Consider the following 20706-nt stretch of genomic DNA (forward strand, 5'->3'; position numbering starts at 1 on the left):
CCTGTTACGGTGTCTAGTCAGCCTGTCTTTCACGTCAGTACCTGTCGAATTTTTCTAACAGTGTAAGCAGAGTTGAGTTTACCATCAAGTGTTGATATGTGGGTGTTCCATAGAAGCTTTGCATCTAACGTTATACCGAGAAACACGGGGTTCTCCTTTATTTTCAACATATGATTATTAATCAATGAATTTATGTCATTTAAGGTCCTGGTATTGGGCAGTGTGAATTGAACACACTTAGATTTCTTTGCATTTGGAATTGATTTGGAAGTAAATTGTTAGCAATAAATCAGAGAGTGACCTGTGATATGGCATTACATATAAGTAGTATACATTGTCAAAAATTATAATATTAAAGCTGTGCGTATTGCGTGAGGAATTGCGTATTGCGTGAGGAATAGGTGCAACTTGCAGGGTTTGATGCATGCGCTATTGCCAGCAAACATGAGACATATTTTTATCTACAGGCAACGTCTGAGTAGGTAACGCATACGTCTAACGCAAGTTCAAATGTACCAGTGTATTTAGTTAGACCTATCGACAAGTTTAGAGTCGGGTGTAGTTTAAATGTGGCCCGTGTGTTTAGACCAGTTTAGACTGTCAGTTCCGCCCCCCGTCACCGTCGGGGGTTGGTCGTCCCCCGCACCTCACCACCCCTCTTGCAGAAATCGAGACAGCACGAAATTTTCAAGATTTCTGGGTGTAATTTCTGGTTTTCGTAGTTCCAACATAATTATAACAATATAAAATATATAACGATAATTTTTTTACTGCATGATATTCATTAAATTTTCTAGGTCTGTGGTTTTTCCAAATTTCATTAAATTGCTTCGTTGTCTAGAAAAACGAGCACAAAGTTGGGCCTTTTTTTAAAGAAAAATACAAATCTTTGAACCCCTGTAATTTTAAAACTACATATTTTTAGAAAAATCTAAAACACCACAGACACAGATATTAGTTTCTAGACTATGTCTGCAAAATTTCATGGACTTTGGTTGCTTAATATTCAAATGAAATGGGAACTACGATTGTATGGAGTAAGTGACGGAGAGAGCTCTGTTAACATTCTAACCATTCGATGAAGATAGTTCACCCGCTTTCATTCGACCAATCAGAATCATGATGTCCTTTATTTCGTCAATAACAGCTCATACATCACATCATATTATCATCACACAAGTGTAAATTAAAAATTTATAACACCCCCGACAAGTGAAGGTTACAGTAACTAGAAAAGAGCTGATAACTTTCAAACGGCTGAACCGATTTTCTTGGATTATAACTAAAAACACTCTCGATCAAGCCACCTTTCAAACAAAAAAAACTAAATTAACAGGGCTCTCTCCGTCACTCGTTTCATACAATTGTAGTTCCAATTTCATTTGAATAATAAGCAACCAAAGTCCATGAAATTTTGCAGACATATTCTAAAAACTAATATCTTTGTCTGTGGTGTTTTAGATTTTTCTAAAAATATGTAGTTTTAAAATTACAGGGGCTCAAAGATTTATATGAAAATTTTTAAGACCGCTTAACTTTGAAACCGAATATTTTAATAGAAATCAGGAAAACCACAGACATAGATATTAGTTTCTAGAACATATCTGCAAAATTTCATGGACTTTGGTTGCTTAATATTCAAATGAAATTGGAACTACGATTGTATGAAACGAGTGACGGAGACAGCCCTCTTAAAATCAGTTCATTAGCTTAGGAGCTACGATGCCATAGACAGATACACAGATACACACGTCAAACTTATAACACGAGGGGTGTTATAAGTTTGACGTGTGTGTTTTTGGGTCGGGGGTTAAAAATACTTAATTAGTCGCTGTCCTGAAACATCTACACACGCTTTTGTAGATACCTAATGAGCGTTCTTTGTGATCGTTGATATATTATCACAAGTGACGTATGTCACTATTAAGTATAACGGTAACCGTAGTATATCTACTGCGGCCGATAAATCCGGCCAAAGCTCGCGGCGCGGTGTAAATTAATTCGCAGATAATCCCGTTCTAGGGCGCTCGTTACAAGTCAGGAGTTAAAGTCTATTAAACGCTAAGCTTTCCATACTAAACTGTGCATACGACGTTCATTAGAATAAAACAGAGTGAAAGGTGAAAAACGTAGACTGTGGTGAACTGGTGGCGAAATAAATGTAAGGGCCAGCGCTGACCGCGTGCGCTGAGTGATGACGAGTCGAAGTGGCGAGTAGAGGCATGACGACTATACTTTATACACGGAAAGAAGTTAGTATAGACCTGGGCGCGTTTGAAGCTCTCGTAGCTTTATTTTTAAGTTTACATTACATATTATAAATTCGACAATTGACAATCACAAAGTGTATAATGGTACCTTAGCCTGAATAAATGATTTGACATTGACTTTTACTTTAGGGCTCTCTCCTCTTTCTGTTACTTAATCTCTTACAATTAATGATAGAGAAACTTAGTGGGTTAACCATTTTGAGTGGTCTATTAATCATAAACATGTTTTGTTGTGTTGTTTGAAAGAGTTCGAGTTAGATTTTTATAAAACCTAACTCCACGCGGACGAAGTCGCGGGCATCATCTAGTAAATAATAATCCCATTGGTACGCTTGTTTGGAGAAATATGCGGTTTGTGCATATGCAACCTTAAATTTAAACAACCACCTATCACATTACTTGTTTTGTAATTAAGTTGTAAAAACTAACCAACGTAATTATTACAGAACTTATCATTTATCAAGTAGGAAAATAATCGTGTATCAGCCTTATCTCATAGCCAGAGGCGATGGCTCGGGAGATACGAGGGGGAATTAGTTCTGGCAATAATGGCGATGCACTATGCGATCTGGCAATAATGGGGAATCACTAACGAACAAACCCGTGTATTGTAATTGAGAGATAGAGCTTAATTACTTTGCAACCACGTTTACACTACGGGGGCCCGATAGTTTTTTTTTTAAATTAAATACCAAAAAAAAATTAAAACACGACTGCATTGCTTCCATCCATAATGTCTCAATCCATATTGATTTTCTTTTTCAAAAATTATAGTCAGTGTCACTCGATGTTATGTAAAGATTGTAATTCGGATCTCCGCAAACTACGTATACGAAGAGCTCTTCAAACTGTGTTTGCATGGAGTCGTCTCGTTTTCATGTAAACGGTGTCCAAACCTTTACACCATAGTCTGGCCCGATATGATCTCTTGAATGTATCTAATGGTTATCTCTGGATGCTTATTATGGCGTAATGATAGCGCGATGCGCTTTGCCTGCGAGACATAGCGTACGAGTGTATTGCGGCTATGTCAACACTTCAACACGTTGTTTACATGTTTACTACTACAGTTTACGTCAGATATAGATGCGCCTCGAAGATTACTAGGTGTCAGAGGAACTGTACCTCAAAAGGAAAAACGGAACCCTTATAAGTAATCACTTTGTTGTCTGTCCGTCTGTCGCGTGTGTCAAGAAAACCTATAGGGTACTTCTCGTTGACCTAGAATCATGATTGGCAGGTAGGTAGGTCTTATAGCACAAGTAAGGAAAAATCCAAAAACCGTGAATTTGTGGTAACTTCACAAAAAAAAATGTGTTCATAACAAATAATATTATTTTCAATGTTCAAAGTAAGGTAGAGCTTGATTATTTTAAAATGTCGCGCCCCACCACGGCAATTTACACATAGATGTGTAAATTGCGGTGGTGGGGCGCGTCATTTCAAAATAGACAACTATACCACTAACTAACTATACCAAGTGGGGTATCATATGAAAGGAATTTATTTACCTGTGCATTCTAAAACAGTAATTTATATATTTTTATGCATAAATATGTAGTTTTTGATTTATCGTGCAAAACTTCGGAAAAAATACCCAAGTACGGAACCCTCGGTGCGCGAGTCTGACTCGCACTTTTTTTTTAGAGCTTCGTAGTGCAACAAGTCTGAAGTAAGCCTTATCGTTTCTTTATGTCTGTTCAATTGTCTGTCCCCGTGTCACAGCTCCCAGCCATTTAAAAGATAAACTTCATACCTAGCTGTAAAATTGGCAAATTCATCACCACCATCTTGATAAGCCCATCGTGTATCAGCCCTCTCCTAAGACCTAATCTAAGAATGATAAGGGTTTAGGTCATACTTAGTCCACCACGCTGGCCAAGTGCGGACTGGCATACTTCACATATCTTTGACATGCAGGTTTCCTCACGATGTTTTCCTTCACCGTTAGAGCAAGTATGACCAAACCAAACAAAGTAGACCAAGGGAGTATGGGTTTAATGAAAACTGCCACACCTCTTCCAGACTTAGACTGCATCATCACTTACCACCACGTGAGATAGCAGTCAAGGGCTAACTTGTATCTGAATAAAAAATAATTAAAAAAGTGATATTAACATAACTCTGAAAAGTCCTGATTTAAGCCTGGAATTGAACCCCGATGTCCCAAATAGCAGGCCGACGTCTTAACCACTAGGCTATCTAGGCTAGGCTAGGCACCGCTTTATTGTACCTACGAGTAGGACATCTTAATGGAAGAGACGCCGCAGGGCACAACTAGTTTACAGCTCAAAAGAACGTAGTTAGAACATCACAGCAGTAACGATCTATGACAACTGTCGGCCAGGATCGAGTAATTCTAGATACAGGATTTAACTTGTGTTCTGTTTCTAAGATATTGAATCCCATAACGGTTATTTGAAATTAATGGGTTTGTATTGTTATGTTTAAACTTGAAAAATCGGTCAAGTCCGACTCGCACACGAAGGGTTCCGTGCCATCGTGAAATAAAATTTTTAATTTTTTTTAATTTTAATGACGGCCATTTTGAAATTTTAATTTTTTTTCGATATTTTGCACGATAAATCAAAAACTATTTATGCATAAAAATATATAAATATCTGTTTTAGAATGTACAAGTAAAGCCCTTTCATATTATGAATTGATACCCCACTCGGTATAATTATCTTATTTTGAAATTTTAAACACTTGTTTTTATCCCCTTTTTTAATTTAACTAAAAATTATTTACGGTTTTTTTTTAATTTTAATGATTTTGAGCCACTATTGTATACACCTATTCCAAATTTCATAGTAATAGCTTCAATATTTACTAAAATAATCGACTGTGACAGACGGACGGAGAAAGTTCCCTTTTTACCATTTCGGTACGGAACCCTAAAAGCTATGCTTGTTTAAAAAACGCTGGTTATAGCACTAGTGTCACTTCTCTAACTACAATAACAATCTCAACGCGAAAGGCCCATTTCAATAAAGTCAGTCATCCGTCCATTGCATAATAAGACGGCGATTTAGTTTCAATTACAATTGGCAAAATAGGGTGATTGCTGCAGTGCACGCCCACCACTGTGAGACCTCTCCGACCCTTCCTTGTTGGCCCCTACCACGATACCTAAAACTTAACTCGCTATAACTCAAAATCTTGACCGTTAAAAACAAACTTTTTATGTAAAACTTCATTAGGCACGACTTAAGGGTACGCATCAGATTAATCAGATCTTTTTCCGGATGGAGTAACGTCCATATTCGTCACTTCAGCTGAAAATGGCTGCCGAACAGATCAGCTGTTTTGAGACCGCCATCTTTTATCGATGTAATACTAAGTACTCAATGCCATAGAATAAAAGCTTTTTTTTGTGTTCCATACCTGAAGGCTACCAACAGGAGCCTATTACTAAGACTCCGCTGTCTGTCCGTCCGTCCGTCTATCAGCAGGCTGTATCTCATGAGCCGTAATAGCTAGAGAGTTGAAATTTTTACGAAATGTGTATTGCCACTATAACAAAATAAAAAAATTCAAAACATGAAAAAAAAAATATGAAGTATTACTTCTTGCACGATGGTACGGAACCTTTTGTGAGCCAGTCTGACCCGCACTTCACCGATTTTACTTACGATACTGATGACATGAACGTCTGAAAAAATATATGAGCTACTTACTCCCAAGCAATCTGTCTGTCTGCACCTAAAGAAGTTATATTTCAAAAATTCGTATTATTAAAGTTGCGATACGTTAACAAGTGTTTAAAACGTCGGCCTCTTATTCAGGGGTCCTGACATTTTATAAAATAACGAAGGTCTGGACCTCTTCGTCCGTAATCAAAGTTGTTTAGTTCATAAGGGACCGTTGGTAGGGGCCAGCCATTATGCTAATGCGCTGGGAAGGGCCGGTAATGGTGCGCTCTGCCGACCGATAGATCGCGCTCCGGATAAACAAAATGGCGGAGCGCAATTATACCCCCGGTAGCTGGGACTTTGTTTATAGTGAGCTTAAACTAAATTATCTTATTACGTTGCATGTCTGTGGAATATTTGAGTAACTCAAGTAAGTGCCTATATAATATAATGTTGCAAATAGAAAAAACTTACCTCAAAAGTTGCTACTTACTAACTGGTAGATACTAGCTTTGATTCCGAGTCAACTAAAATTAGAAAATAATGCATAGCTTTTTGGTAATTTGCCTTAATTTTAATAGTCTCTTCTTGCTTCATTGCTTATTTTTTTCATACTTAGTAAAAAAATTAAAGTAGTTAGGTAAGTTACCTAATAAAACATAGTTATGGTTATGGAATTAAGAATGATAGTCCTAAAAATAACTTAGTGTTAAGTAAATAAAGTACCTCCCTACCGGAGAAGATACGAAATGATGATCAGTCTAAGGGTTCTGTTCATTTCCTAGACAAATATGTGATTAACTAATACAAAGTTTATTGGTACCTAAATAACTAATAATACTATGTTAATTCACGTAAAGTTCCTGATATCTTAAGTATAAACCAAAAAGCTGTACATTCATGAATAAGACTTAGACATGATGAGTAAATATAAGTTCAAAGGCACGTGACTTCAAAAAGTCATATAAGCGAAGACTTGATACCTACTTGACATATCATAAGTGCCACTTATGTTCAATAAGGAACCCTAAAATCCCAGCTAATAAGTCACATTAGTCGATAGAATTGACAATATTTTTCTCGTAACATATTACAATGCACAGCATCCCGCTGGTTTTTACGCTGATTTAACTGACTGACTGCAATTTATATGTATTTCGCAAATAGACTAGACGCTAGGCAGTATGCTTACTTTAGCTAAGCTATGGCTTAGGGGCATGAAAAATAGCATATTATACATTTTATATTATTAATACTAGCTGATTCCCGCCACTTCGTCCACGTGAATACACGTTTTAAGAATGCTTTATCGTTTCTTAGTAGTGGACGTGTGTCCTATCTGTGACCCTGCATTATCATCGATTGCGATTGTTAAGCAACGTTGACCCAAGTCGGTAACTGGATGGGTGATCGACTTTGGAGGTTCAGTCCTTTTCATATCCTCCGTATCTCGGAGCGCATGTTAAACCATCTTTCCCGGTTATTATCACTAATAACTGTTTAATTATTATCGTATGGCACCTAAGTTGGTCCTCGACTGCGATATCATCTGGTGATAAGTGATAAAGCGGGCTAACCTGGAAGCGGTATTAAAATATTTATTTAACCTATACGAATGATCGGATACTATCGGTGACGACCAAAACCTCTTACCAAACGAGATCTGAGACAACATAAAAATCATTAATTTCCAAATCACCCCTACTGGGAATCGAACTCAAATCCTCCCATTTATAAGATTATAAGAACAGCACTAACAACTGCTTACGGTGTAAAGTCACCCTTATTCGTATGTTCTAAGCCTTAAGTACCTCCAATATAAATTGCGATCGTTCGCGCAGTTTAAAACCGTTTATTCCGAACCTAAGACCTAGGACCTCATTTATAAGGTCTATAACATAGTTGGCAGTGATTTATGGACGAAAGTTGGCCAGTTAACACCACGCTGTAGCATTATGATGACAATAAACCTTATTTATAGGAAACCAGCTTTTATTCGCGGGTATGTCTGCATTAAGCTGTTACTGGCGGGTACTAGAGTATTAAGGATTTTACTTATAGACGTGGTAAAACATCGATGGAGGAAACCTGCATGCTTTAAAGTTCTCCATAATGTTATTAAAGATGTGTTAAGTCTGTCTATCAGAACTTAGCTAGCGCCAAACCCTTCTCATTGTAAGAGGAGACCCCGTGCTCAGTAGTGGGCCGGCGATGGGTCATATCATGAACAACCCATAGCCAGCACGATTCTCCTCTCAAAATCAAGAGCGTTTGGCCATAGTCCGCCCCATTGGCCAAGTACAAAGGCAAACTTCACACACTTTTGAAAACATTATGGAGAACTCTCAGGCATGCAAGTTTTCTTACGATAATTTTCTTCTTCAAGTAACTGATAATAAATTGCTTAAAACGCACACAACTCTCAAAAGTTAGAGCTGCATGCACGGGATTGAAATTCCGACCTCCCGAATAGAAGGCTTAACCACTAAACTATCACGGCATCTTATCATCATCATCATCAGCGTGTGAACATCCACTGTTGGACATAGGTGTTCCCTAAAGAGCGCCACCACACTCGGTTCTAAGCCTTCCTCATTCAGCCACTTCCCGCCAGCCGCTTTATATCGTCGGCCCATCGTGTCAGAGGCATCTTGTGTAAAGTGATTATTTATTATTTAAATTTAAAACTAAAGCTGCAAGGGTTTCAAACGCACCCTGGTCTGAGAAGACGCGCATAATAAACTCAGCCGGGTATTCTTTGAGCTCATCAATCATCGAGCCAGTCATTAGTATGAGGTAGGGTAAAGGCCTCAGTAACCCTCCCAGTTATAGGTGAGACGCGGTCGGGAGTCGGCAGTTAAATTATTTTTGGTAGCACCTACTTATTAACTCTCCACCTTATTGTAGTGCAACCATGCAATCTTGATACTTTTTAGTTACTAGTTAAGATAATAATTAAAGAGGTTTAAGTTTTTGAAAATCCTATTAGAACTTTACATTTCCTGCAATAAAAAATAGCTTATATCTGAGTCTGGAATGCAAGCTATCTCTATACAAAATACATAGATAATACGCGAGAGTTCTATTTATGACTCTACAATTTTGGAGCCAAACGATATACGACATGAAAAGCCTTTCAACATGTTTTAAAGTAATTAAATAAGGGCCAAAATATTAGATTATGTTAAAAAATAATTTACTTGGCCTCAACTCAATATGTGTAGTTTTTACAGTGCTGTCAATCATAAGCTACTTGAAGAAGAACTCATATTAAGAGGTTTTTGATGCTACTTGAATAAATATCTAGTGGCACACACTGCATCTTAACTGGACATAAGTAGCTCAATGATGCTTCAAGTTCAAGTGCACTTCAAATAATCATGTGTAAGTATTTATTTTGTGATCTTATGACTTGCTTTGAAGATGCTTTATTTATATGTAGATAATGCAAGTAATTTTGTACGCGGGGATTTAGGTTTTTGAAAATCCCGTGAGAACTAAGAATTTCTGGCATAAAAAGTAGCCTATGTTCAGTCCCGTGACAGTAGATTGCAACATTTTTCAAATGTGTAATTGTAAATTGAGTAATTTAGTTAGTAACTATTTTTTAAAGTATCAAACCCTACCATTCCATCTATAAACCGTATCCCGCACGTGCTCTAAACATAAACAACACAAAACAGAAAATTATATAATTCGTAAATTAATCGTTAGTAAGACGTTAACACTCATAGATTTTATGTAAAAAAAATGAAAATGCTATGTCAAAAGTTTTTAAAATTATTTTTATTATAATTATATTAACAGAGCTTTTATACATTACGTATAAATAATGTGACAGTCGTATCGTACCTTAAAACATAGATTGACCTAATTAGCGATTATTATTGATGTCAAATTTTATATATCTACTAGTAAATATTCTACTTATCTAGTACCTAAATAATAACCCTAAATATCTATTTTTAAGGATTTATTTATAAAGTTTTCACCGAAATGGAATTCGATTCGGCTAAAATACTATTTATGAAACAAATTAAAGAGTTGAGAGTTAACGAATTGAGAGAACAACACTCAAATCGTTATACAAAATTTTATAAATTTAATTAGTGCCGACGCATAAAAGCAATATAATAGGTTCGTATTTACAAATAAATTTATATAAATAATAGAAATAATATGTTAATCTTGGTAATCAATATCAAGAAAGATATTCCTAGTCGCCAAATAGGCGTTAATAGGTAATCTTGTCTCCGATAAGACGTTAGAGCGCGAAGATATCTGACCCTATAAAAGGCAATGGCTATCGATTTAAGATTTACTTCACGGCATTCTAGTGATAGAGTGTTGAATATTAATAAATGATCTACCCGCGTTTACATGCTACGACTAATTGGCTACATGGGCTGATTACTTTATTGCAAATCTAATCCAAAATAGGTAGATAGAGTTTAGAATCCAGAGTTTTGCGAGCAATATTGCTAAAAACCAACAGAAAATTTGGTTTACAAGTGTGGGGATTTAAAATAGAATGGAAAAAATTCAAATAAACTTTTGCAAAATGTTTTAAAGTGAATCTACCTTTAGTTCGGAATACCTTTCCTATCCAGAAGTCTCATAATGCTCGTATTCTTTTAACTTAAACTAAAAGTAAGTACAGAATATTTAATAGTAGGTACCTTCCATATAGGGATCACTCTGCAAAGAATTTTAAGCTTAAAAAAAACAGCGACTAATATCACGATGCAAATATTAAGTGCAAATCAGCTCACACAGCGATTTTTCACAGTATCTCTTTCTCCCTCATAAGAGATAATAGAGAGCTTAGATTAGAGATTTTTCTCGGGCCATATGACCAAGTGAGCCAGCCTGGTTAAAATTGTGCCTATCCCAAATAAATTAAACTAGGTATTATATTGATCTGTCCAAGTCTTTCCAGCTTGTCTGACTCAGGCTCTCGTATCGTACATCTATGCCAATGTCAGGCAATGTCGTACAGTGTAAAAGTAACGTATGTGGCAGTTTTCTAGAAAATTGAATCTATTATGAAAATCTCGATTAATAAACCTCAGGTGGCGCGTAATTGATATTATTTCGGACATTGAGAGATGGCGCTAGTGTCGATTATTTATGGCCACTCCAGTTAACTGTACGCGACTTGATACGGTAACCAGCCTGTCGGCGCTATGATGTATGTGCCGGGAAAAGTGTAAAAACTGGAATTATGTCGCGATTTAACTATTATACAGATTGGAAGCAACTCTAAGAGCTCGTTCACACAAGATGCGTAAGCGTAGACGTAGCGCGTACCATTGCGTTGTAATGTATAGAACTGTATGAGACATGGCACACCGCTTGCGTGGCGTGAACTTTCAACGTAGTCGTAATGCGTGCAGTTACGTCTATGAAGAAAAGCCTTATGTGGTTCTTGCACTTATTGCAATTCAAACTTGAAAGCTTGCATAAAAGTCCTACTTACAAAGTAGGGGAATTCGTGTTTAGTTCTGAACTGAATGATTGCTAAACTAGGATCTTTATGAAAGTTTATTTTAAATTATTTAAAGCTTTTTTATGCATAGCTGTGCGAATGCATGCGCAGGCGCAGTTCTAGGTTCGTCTAAGTACTGGTTGGAATACTTTAGTGCAGGGAAAGGTGTGAAAACTGGTGTGACGTCCCAGCTTCGTATGAATAGTAACTTGAATAAATATTACATGGTTATAAATTACTAGATGATGCCCGCGACGTCGTCCGCGTGGATTTAGGCTTTCTAAAAATCCCGTAGGAACTCTTTGATTTGCCAGAATAAAAGTAGCATATGTCCTTAGCCTCCCTGGAATGTAAGCTAAGTCTGTACCTCTTCAAAATCAATTAAACTGTTGGGCCGTGAAAAGCTGACAGACAGACAGACACACTTTCGCATTTATAATATCATATGGATGGATGTAGGTATAAATCATCGTCATTTTCATCATCGTCAACCGATAGACGTCTATTGCTTGGATATAGGTCTCTTTACACATGCCATGGTTTACTTAGAGGTGGTTTTTAAATTCAGATACAAGTAAGCTGCTTGACTTGCTCTTGACTGCAATCTCTCCTGATAAGTGATAATGCAGTCTAAGATAGAAACGGGCTAACCTGGAAAGGATATGACAGTTTTTTTAAACCCATTCCCCTTTGGTTTGTACACGGCAAATACATGATACTGATAAACCTCCGAAATACACTGAGTATCTTTATCTTGTTTAAGAATCATTTCAGTATTGTTGACAAAAGGGCCCGTTACTCAAGCGTCCCGATCTTAACCCATAACATGCAATCGATATTTCCGCTCAATATATTTGTATCGGGAACAGGCTATTTACAATTAGGCCAACAATAACACCACGCCGTGCAAAATACCGCTTTCCGCTAAGTGGCAGCACTAGTGATCCGCACTCACGATTTTCGGTATCGATAATATGGGGAGATATCTATAGAAAACTAAGGTATCGATAAATACACGGTTTACAGGCCATCGATAACATACCGTGTAAAATACCGATTTCCGCTAAATAGCATTACTAGTGATGACACACGAACGATTAGCGATATCGACGTAATTGATGAACAAGTTTATTTTTCGATCGTTTTAAATACATAAAAACCCGGCTTTACTCACGTGTTTAGTCGGCGTAAGCCCGACTACTTTCGAGCCGATCCGGGGTCCTCAGGGACTCAGCTCGCAAACGCATTGCGGTTTTTGATCCTAAAGAGTTCCCACAGGATTTTTAAAAACCTATATCCACGCGACGACGCGACGTCGCGGGCATAATCTAATTGGATAGATAGCTTGCATCCTGGAGATGAAAATAGACTGGGTAATTTTATTTCGGAAAATTAAACCATGGGATTTTTAAAAATCTAAATCCATGCGGATGAAGTTGCGGGCATCATCTATAGTTTGTTAATATTTGGAAAGTCATCACACCTAACTTTAAGTTAGGTGCAACTGCCCTCTAGGTAAATCTCTGTGATAAACTGTAATGTAGTCGTTTTACTCTTCCGTATTTTGTAAAGTACCTAACTACGCAGTAAACTGTATGATATCGGTGCCCTATAGGCAACTGAGAGCGTCGTATTTTGCGTACAGCCGTTGTTTACTGTTCAATTTGCTTTTATCTTTACGAATTGTGACGGTATTTCGGATTTGAAGCGATTCGTTTGGGTTTAGTTATTGAAGTACGCCGATAAGCTATAAATCAGTATGTAAAATAATAGACAAATTATATAATTCACGTAAACAAGTCGACAACGAATTGAGGATACCTACTGGTACTAAGTTCGCTTATGTAGGTATATCTCATCTAGTGACAGAAGGGCGGGATCATTTTTTGCGCAAAAGATGATCCTGGCTGTGCAGTGCGGAAATGCAGCCAGTACTTGGCACCATTCCACGCGGGCATGATTTGTACAGTAATTAGATAAGGCTAGCTTATTGCAATATTAGCTAATGCCCGCGACTTCGTTCGCGTGGATATAGGTTTTTAGCTCTATAAATTCCGTAGGAACTCTTTAATTTTCCGAGATAAAAGGAGCCTGTATTAATGCAGGGTATAATCTATCTCCATTCTAAATTTCAGCCAAATCCATCCAGTAGTTTTTACACAATCTTTCGTCTTTATAATATAGGGTGATTTTCACAGATAAAAGAGTTTTTTTTTTAAGTGCACTTCAAACCAACATAGTTTGCCCACATGCGTAGATATTCTGTTTTTTATGTGCAACAAGAGTTCAAAAGTATTTGTACTTAAATTTCTTGCTAACAGACAAATTCGTTTCACAGCTCAGCCGCATAAGATATTGTGTCATTTTTCGCGGGATACGACTGTAACTTACGACGCAACTAACAGCTTATCGACAGATTTATCGATGTCTGTCTGCCAAATTCGATAAACATCACTAATTGTTTTCGTTACGCATTTTTGTTTTTGTACGCCAATTTGTATTAAAGTATTTATTTTAATTCGTATTCCAGAAAAGCTTTTTAACTTGATACTTTATGTTACGGTTTGTTTCATTTTAAAACTGAAACTACCTTATACCACCGACTTTGTCCGCGGACTATACAAATGTTAAACTCCTAGTCCACCTAGCCGGCTAAGAACTGATTGGCAGACTTCAACACCTCTGCTGAGGACGTTATGGAGAACTCTCAGGCATGCGGGTTCCCTCGTGATATTATCCTTGAATCAATATAAAAACAAAACCAAAAATTTTTGGAGACCCCTACTTTTTTTGATGTAACATCCGTTAGGTCATTTTTTTCGTATGAAATATAGCCTATGAATGAGCCTATGTCACCCGGGCCTTTACAACGAATCAATTGGCATGTCATTAATCAAAATCGGCCCAGTAGTTTAGGCGCTATGGTGGAGCACACAGAATCTGGATACAAACATACATACATACATAGACTGCTAAAATCATAACCCTTCTTTTTGGCTTTGCCGCAGTCGGGTAAAAAAATCCATCAATAATTATCTTAATCCAATCAAAAATTCAGAATTAAGTACTTTAACAATTGATCATTCAAGCTTACTATAATCCACCAAAACTGAAAAATCTGTACGCTACAACGCGCAGCATGCAAGATGCACCGCGCGCCCTTCCCCTACTAAAGAAGTAGAAAAAGCAAGCAATCCACATTCCACACTACCAAAAATACAGCACAAAACTTCTGTCAAATCATTTTTTAATGAAGTAGATCCTGCTAGGATAGCCATAACTTGGTTAGTAGAATAGAAGTACAGAATTGTATCAAGGAACACAATACTGTAATGTACATTCTTGTATAATGTGGCTGTTATAGCACGCCCTATCATTTTAGGATTATAAGTATACCGGGAATGGTTAGGGGTGTACGAAATAATTATTGTAATTAGGATATATTAAATTTACGAAATATTTTTTAAGATTTTTATATTTTTCAGTAGAGAGTGCTCATAGCCCAGGTGGTTAAGACGTTGGGCTTCTATTCGGAAGGTCAGGGGTTCGATTCCGGCCACGCACTGAGTTATGTTCAGTTGCTTTAACAGTGAACGAAAACATCGTGAGGAAACCTACATGCCTGAGGGGTTTCCATAATGTACTCATAGGTGTGTGAAGTCTGTCAATTCACACTTGGCCAGCGTGGCGGACTATGGCCTAAACCCTTTTGATTCTAAGTAGAGACTCGTGCTCAGTAGTGGGTGGTGATGGGTGACGAGGAGTTAAAATATCATCATCATTATAATCTTGTTAGTTATTCTAACTAACACCGAAGTCCCAATGGGCAGATCTTCTCAGGTACGTTAGGAAATGAACAATGAAACCATCGTATTCTTCAGCGGATAACGGTTTTTATTTCTGACAGTTCTTATATACAATTTGTTGACTATAGGATCTTTAGGCACAATCTACATTATAGACGTAATAGGCCGCGAAGGCACTATCAACCTAATAAATAAGCGTTGTTCTTGAGAACTCTTCAGGCGTGCAGGTTTTTTCATTTACTGTTGGCTTACTGAAAAATTGATACTTTATTATGACACGAGTGCCAACCCTACTTGAAGAAGATGTAAAATAGTTGACAAGTTCACAGTTTTAAATTACGAGCACATCCCTAGGACATCAGATAGCTGCGGCGTTGTAAAAGGGGCTTTAGGGTGAGAGCACACCGCCGATTTTTTTGACAACTCTATATGTAGGTATATCTAGGACCTGTTGCTTGAGTTTAGAAAACCTGTATCCATCACTACATGATCACTACCCATAATTAAATGCGAAAGTGTTTTAGTTTGTTTGTTGGTTTATTGGTTTGTAACAATAACGTCCAACGGAGCAACGAATTGATGTGATTTTTACATGAGTATAATTAAAGATCTGGAATGTAGAAACAGGCTACTTTTTATCCCGGACAGTCAAAGATTTCCCACGGAATTTTAACAATCGAAATCAATTTTTGAAAATTCAATCCATAAAGGGTAAAACAGGGCCATAAGCTAGTTTGAAATAAAATGTATACAAGAATCATCAGGCGACGTAAATGTCGCTAGTGTAGTCCATCGGTGAAGGATAAATAACAAAAATTACACACATATCCATAGAGATGTTAATTTATTGAGATGCGGTCGATAGTCGGGATTTATGAGTGTGCAGGGTCGGCCATTAGAAAGATAATAGGTGTCGATAAAATATCCTCGTGGAACATCACTATTATAGGTGTTTATATGCTTTACAATATCAATTTTATTTGTTGATGTACTTTATCATCATCATCATCAACGGCTCACTACTGAACACGGGTTTCCTCTGAGAATGAGAAGGGCTTAAGCCAAAGTCTGCCACACTGGACAAGTGTGGAGACAGACTTTTCACACCTTTGAGAACATTATGGAGAACAGACATGCAGGTTACCCCACACTCAGCCAATCCGCACTTGGCCAGCTTGGCAGACTGCAGCCTAAACACTTTAAAAGGAGACCCGTGCTCAGTAGTGAACCGCCTATAGGTTGTTGATGATGATGATGATTAACAGTACATTTGGACATTTCCAAATCATTAGAGTTCAGGTCAAAATGATAACATAAAGTTCCATTATCACTCGATCTTTAAAGCGATAAAAACGGAATAAAGTCTCTAGAAGTCCAACATTCCACTACATTTCTACAACTACACATCTCGATATCATGGCAAAATAAAGTTAAACCCAACGGTTACATAAAGCCACTCATCCACCCAATGATTTAATGTAGAGCTTATAGTATTTGCAATTTGCGTCGGAACCAACTCGTTTCGGCGCTGTTCCCACTAGATTACATAGTCTATGACTCTACTACTGTTCGGAATGAAGCTTCTACTGAGAAGAGCCAGCAAGAAACTCAGCGGTTGCTCTTTTCAAATCATAAAAACAATAATATGTAACAATACAACTACAGCATCTTTTGAGCTATTGAAAGCTCAGCCGGTTGCTTCCTTCTTACTTATCTATCGCTCATCAATCACACTGGCACACAAGCTCTACCCGCAAGATCTGAGATAACAAATCCCTAGCACTGATAAGCGTCCGCATCGCGTGGAACAGGTCTAGATTTCCTGCGCTGAGTCTAATTGATACAGTCAGCGTACAGGTACTCAAGATTTGTAGATATTTCACGTTAAATGCGCCCCTCATTACAAAATATTGATTTTTTCGAATTAGTTGGAAAAATCCGGCAATGCCATGTCGCCAGGCGATTTAGCGTTCCGGTACAATGCCGCGTAGCAACTGATCAAGGGTAGGTAGGGGTTTTTTGAAACTTCCATACCCTTTCTGTTTAGAAGTATAATATGGCTTATAAGTTTCACTCATAGGATAAATTGTAATGTTAGTAAAGTACGACTGTCAGCACTTACGATTAAAAAAAACCTCTTTCAAGTTAACTAAGACTTATGTGCGATGCTAAACATTGTGAGGAAACCCGCATGCCTGAGAGTTCCCATAATGTTCTCAAGAGTGTGTGAAATCTGCCAAATTGCAATTGGCCAATGCGTGATAAACTATGGCTTAAACGATTCTCATTATGAGAGGAGGCCCGTGCTCAGTAGTGGGCCGATCATAATGAAGTCTTGTGTGCCAAGTTCGAACACTTATTGTCTATCTCAGTGTTATAATTTTCCCGTATTTATGCACTAGTAAACTATGGGATAGCTCGTAAAGTGGATCGTTATGCTTTCCGCGAAGTATAACGGGTTCGATACTCGTGTCCATAACTCTTCATTTTACGGCCACCAGTCACGGTTGGACATCTAGTTAGGTATATAATAGGCTTTATCCTTCGTTTAACATATATTTTACTGGCTGATGCCCGCACTTAGTCCGCGTGGATTTAGACTTTTAAAAATCCCGTGGAAACTCTTTGATTTTCCGGGATTTTCCGGGGCTTATGTCACTCTCTAAGTCTTTAACTATATCCATGTAAAAATCACGTTAATCCGTTGTTCCGCTGCAGTGTGATTGAAGAACAAACTAACAAACAAACACACTATAGAGGAAATTCAAAAACCTAAATCCATGCGTTCAAAGACACGGACATCGGCTAATACTAATCAATACAATTATACTGCAGAGTGAAAGTCGAAATTTCATAAATAAATATTGTATAGGTATAGTGCAACAGCCATCACATGAGACTTTTATTTAGAAATCTGTATGTCCGTATGTATAAATAAAAAAATCGCCAAAACCGACACTTATTGACATTCCCCGCGTGTGGGGTCCTGTCAAATTAATTCCTCGCCTGTCAACTCACTGTCGCAACTGTCAGCGCTAATGATAATCTGTCAAACTTAAGGTAATTGGTCGCGCCCTTTATAATCCAAGAGCGCGTGGAACATTTAAAAAGCTAATTGATAAAAGGTGAGATGTTTTCTCGTCCGAAATTAAACAGTGCTTGAAAACTAAAGTCTTTGAACAGTGTGTTGCTAGTGACTAGTGAGAGACATCACACTTGTCACACTAGTAGTACTATAAAGGAGAAAAAATTTGCGTGTATGTGTGGATGTTTGTTACTCTTTCACGCAAAAACTACTCGACGGATTTGACTGAAAAGAATGGAGATAGATTATATCCTGTATTAACACATAGGCTACTTTTTATCTTTCCCCGGGATGTAAGCTACCTCTGCACCAAATTTCATATAAATCGGTTAAACTGCTGGGCCGTGAAAAGCTAGGAGACAGACACACACTTTCGCACTTATAATATTAGTATGGATGTAGTAACTCCTCCGAAGATCCCGTCAGTTTTCCGACTACGATGTGATTGATAACAGCCGACTCCAATTCACACTTGTTTTATTTCGCACTTCATTTATCACTACATTAATTTCGACTCGCTTAATTAACCTCTTCAGTCTCTTAAGTATAATGCGTAAATTTTGAAAAAGGGCCCGCCCGCCATTATATTTGCTTTATGTTTCTACTGTGATATGTCTAACCCATTTACCCATGGAATTACATATTACATCCATGGGTTATCGTACTAAATCATTATACATCGATGTACTTTTGACATTAGAGTCGGACACCCAATCGGATGTCAGATTTTTTTTTGAAAGAAATTTAGCCATGGTAATCATGACTAATACTCACTCCTCTTTCCCCTCCAATTAAGCGTAAAGCTTGTGCCAGAAGTGGGTGCGACAATAGTGCGACGGGTGGAGTTTGAACCGCCGACCTTTCGGAATTCAGTCCGCTCCTTAACCGTTGAGCTATCGAGGCTTATTATCGGTATTTACTCAAATCGATAATTTTTATCTTTGAAAACTTAACAGTTTATGTTAATATCCGATTATCTTCGTTCTAAAAACCCTTGTTTGAACGGTTCCAGTTAAATCTGTGTCAAGATACGATTTTCCCAAAAAATCGCGATTCGCGCCGAAATTCGTCGCGCCATAGAAAAGTACATTTTAAATTAAGCGTTTAGCCTCGAAGCGTTACCAGCTGGATTTTACGACTTTTGAAATTTGATTTTTAGGGTTCCGTTTACAAAAAAAAATAGTACAGACCTTTAGGCTTAAAACTCGTAGTTTTTGGGTTCCATATCTCCAGAGAAAAACACCCTTAAAGGATCACTTCATTGTCAAGACCCGTGAAATCAAAACCTATACTATAGATTTTGATTTGACGGGTCTTGACATCCCATACGTCCTATGGAGTAAGAGTAACTTCCCGTTGACCTAGAACCATATTTGGCCGGTAGCAATGTCTTATAGCACAAATAAAGGGAAACATCCTAAACCGTGAATTTATATTTTGTAGAAAAAATTAAAAAGTGTTATTTCTTGTACGGAACCCTTCATGTGCAAGCCTAACTCGAATAACAAATCAATCATCTGGAACATCGTCCTCTCATACGGAAGAGATCCGGGGCACGCAGCTCTAACTTTTCGAAGTCATGTGCTTTTTAAACCCCCAAAAAGAGGGGTGTTATAAGTATGACGTGTGTATCTGTGTATCTGTCTGTGGCATCGTAGCTCCTAAGCTAATGAACCGATTTTAATTTAGTTTTTTTTGTTTGAAAGGTGGCTTGATCGAGAGTGTTCTTAGCTTTAATCCAAGAAAATCGGTTCAGCCGTTTGATCAGCTCTTTTCTAGTTACTGTAACCTTCACTTGTCGGGGGTGTAATAAATTTTTAATTTACACTTGTTAAACAATATCACATCATGAGTGAACCAACGTGAAAACTTCCGTAGCCTCCGTAGCGTGCCGAAATTATAGAAATTCTTTGAAAATAGTACAAATATGTTCTCCCGCCATTAATAAAGTTTGGCAAAGTTCCACGTGTCATAAATTTCTCCTAAACAGAATGTAAGCATGTGACACATATCCAACAATAACTATCACGTGCAGCTTTTGTTGTTTCGCGGTTAAATCAATACACGTTTATAGGTTTCGGAATTCCAAGTGGCTTTTCTTTTATTAAACGAGAATGCAGCTTTCTTGAAGTTTCTTCATAACTTTTTAGGGGTCAATACTTACTTCAAAAGGAAAAGGAACCCTTATAAAATTACTTCTTTGTTGTTTGTCTGTCTGTCTGTTTGTCCGTTTGTCATGTCTGTCAAGAACACCATAAGGTACTTCCCGTTCCTGTAAAATCATGCAATATGGCAGGTAGATAGGTCTTGTAGCACAAGTAAAAGAAAGTGAATAAATGAGTGAACACACTTTAATTTTTTTTGTGATCAACACTGTTCATGAACAAATAATAATAATTAGTATTTTCTATTTTTAAAAGTA

At 37.5% G+C, this 20706-nt stretch overlaps 1 protein-coding gene across 2 annotated transcripts in view; it reads left to right on the forward strand.

Moving 5' to 3' along the window:
- LOC123876881 (fibroblast growth factor 10) overlaps nt 1-20706 on the forward strand; it is a 248910-nt gene that overhangs the window by 165359 nt on the left and 62845 nt on the right. The gene's annotated exons all lie outside the window — the stretch shown is intronic.

Source organism: Maniola jurtina, chromosome 22, assembly GCF_905333055.1.
Source record: "Maniola jurtina chromosome 22, ilManJurt1.1, whole genome shotgun sequence".
Lineage (NCBI taxonomy): Eukaryota > Metazoa > Arthropoda > Insecta > Lepidoptera > Nymphalidae > Maniola > Maniola jurtina.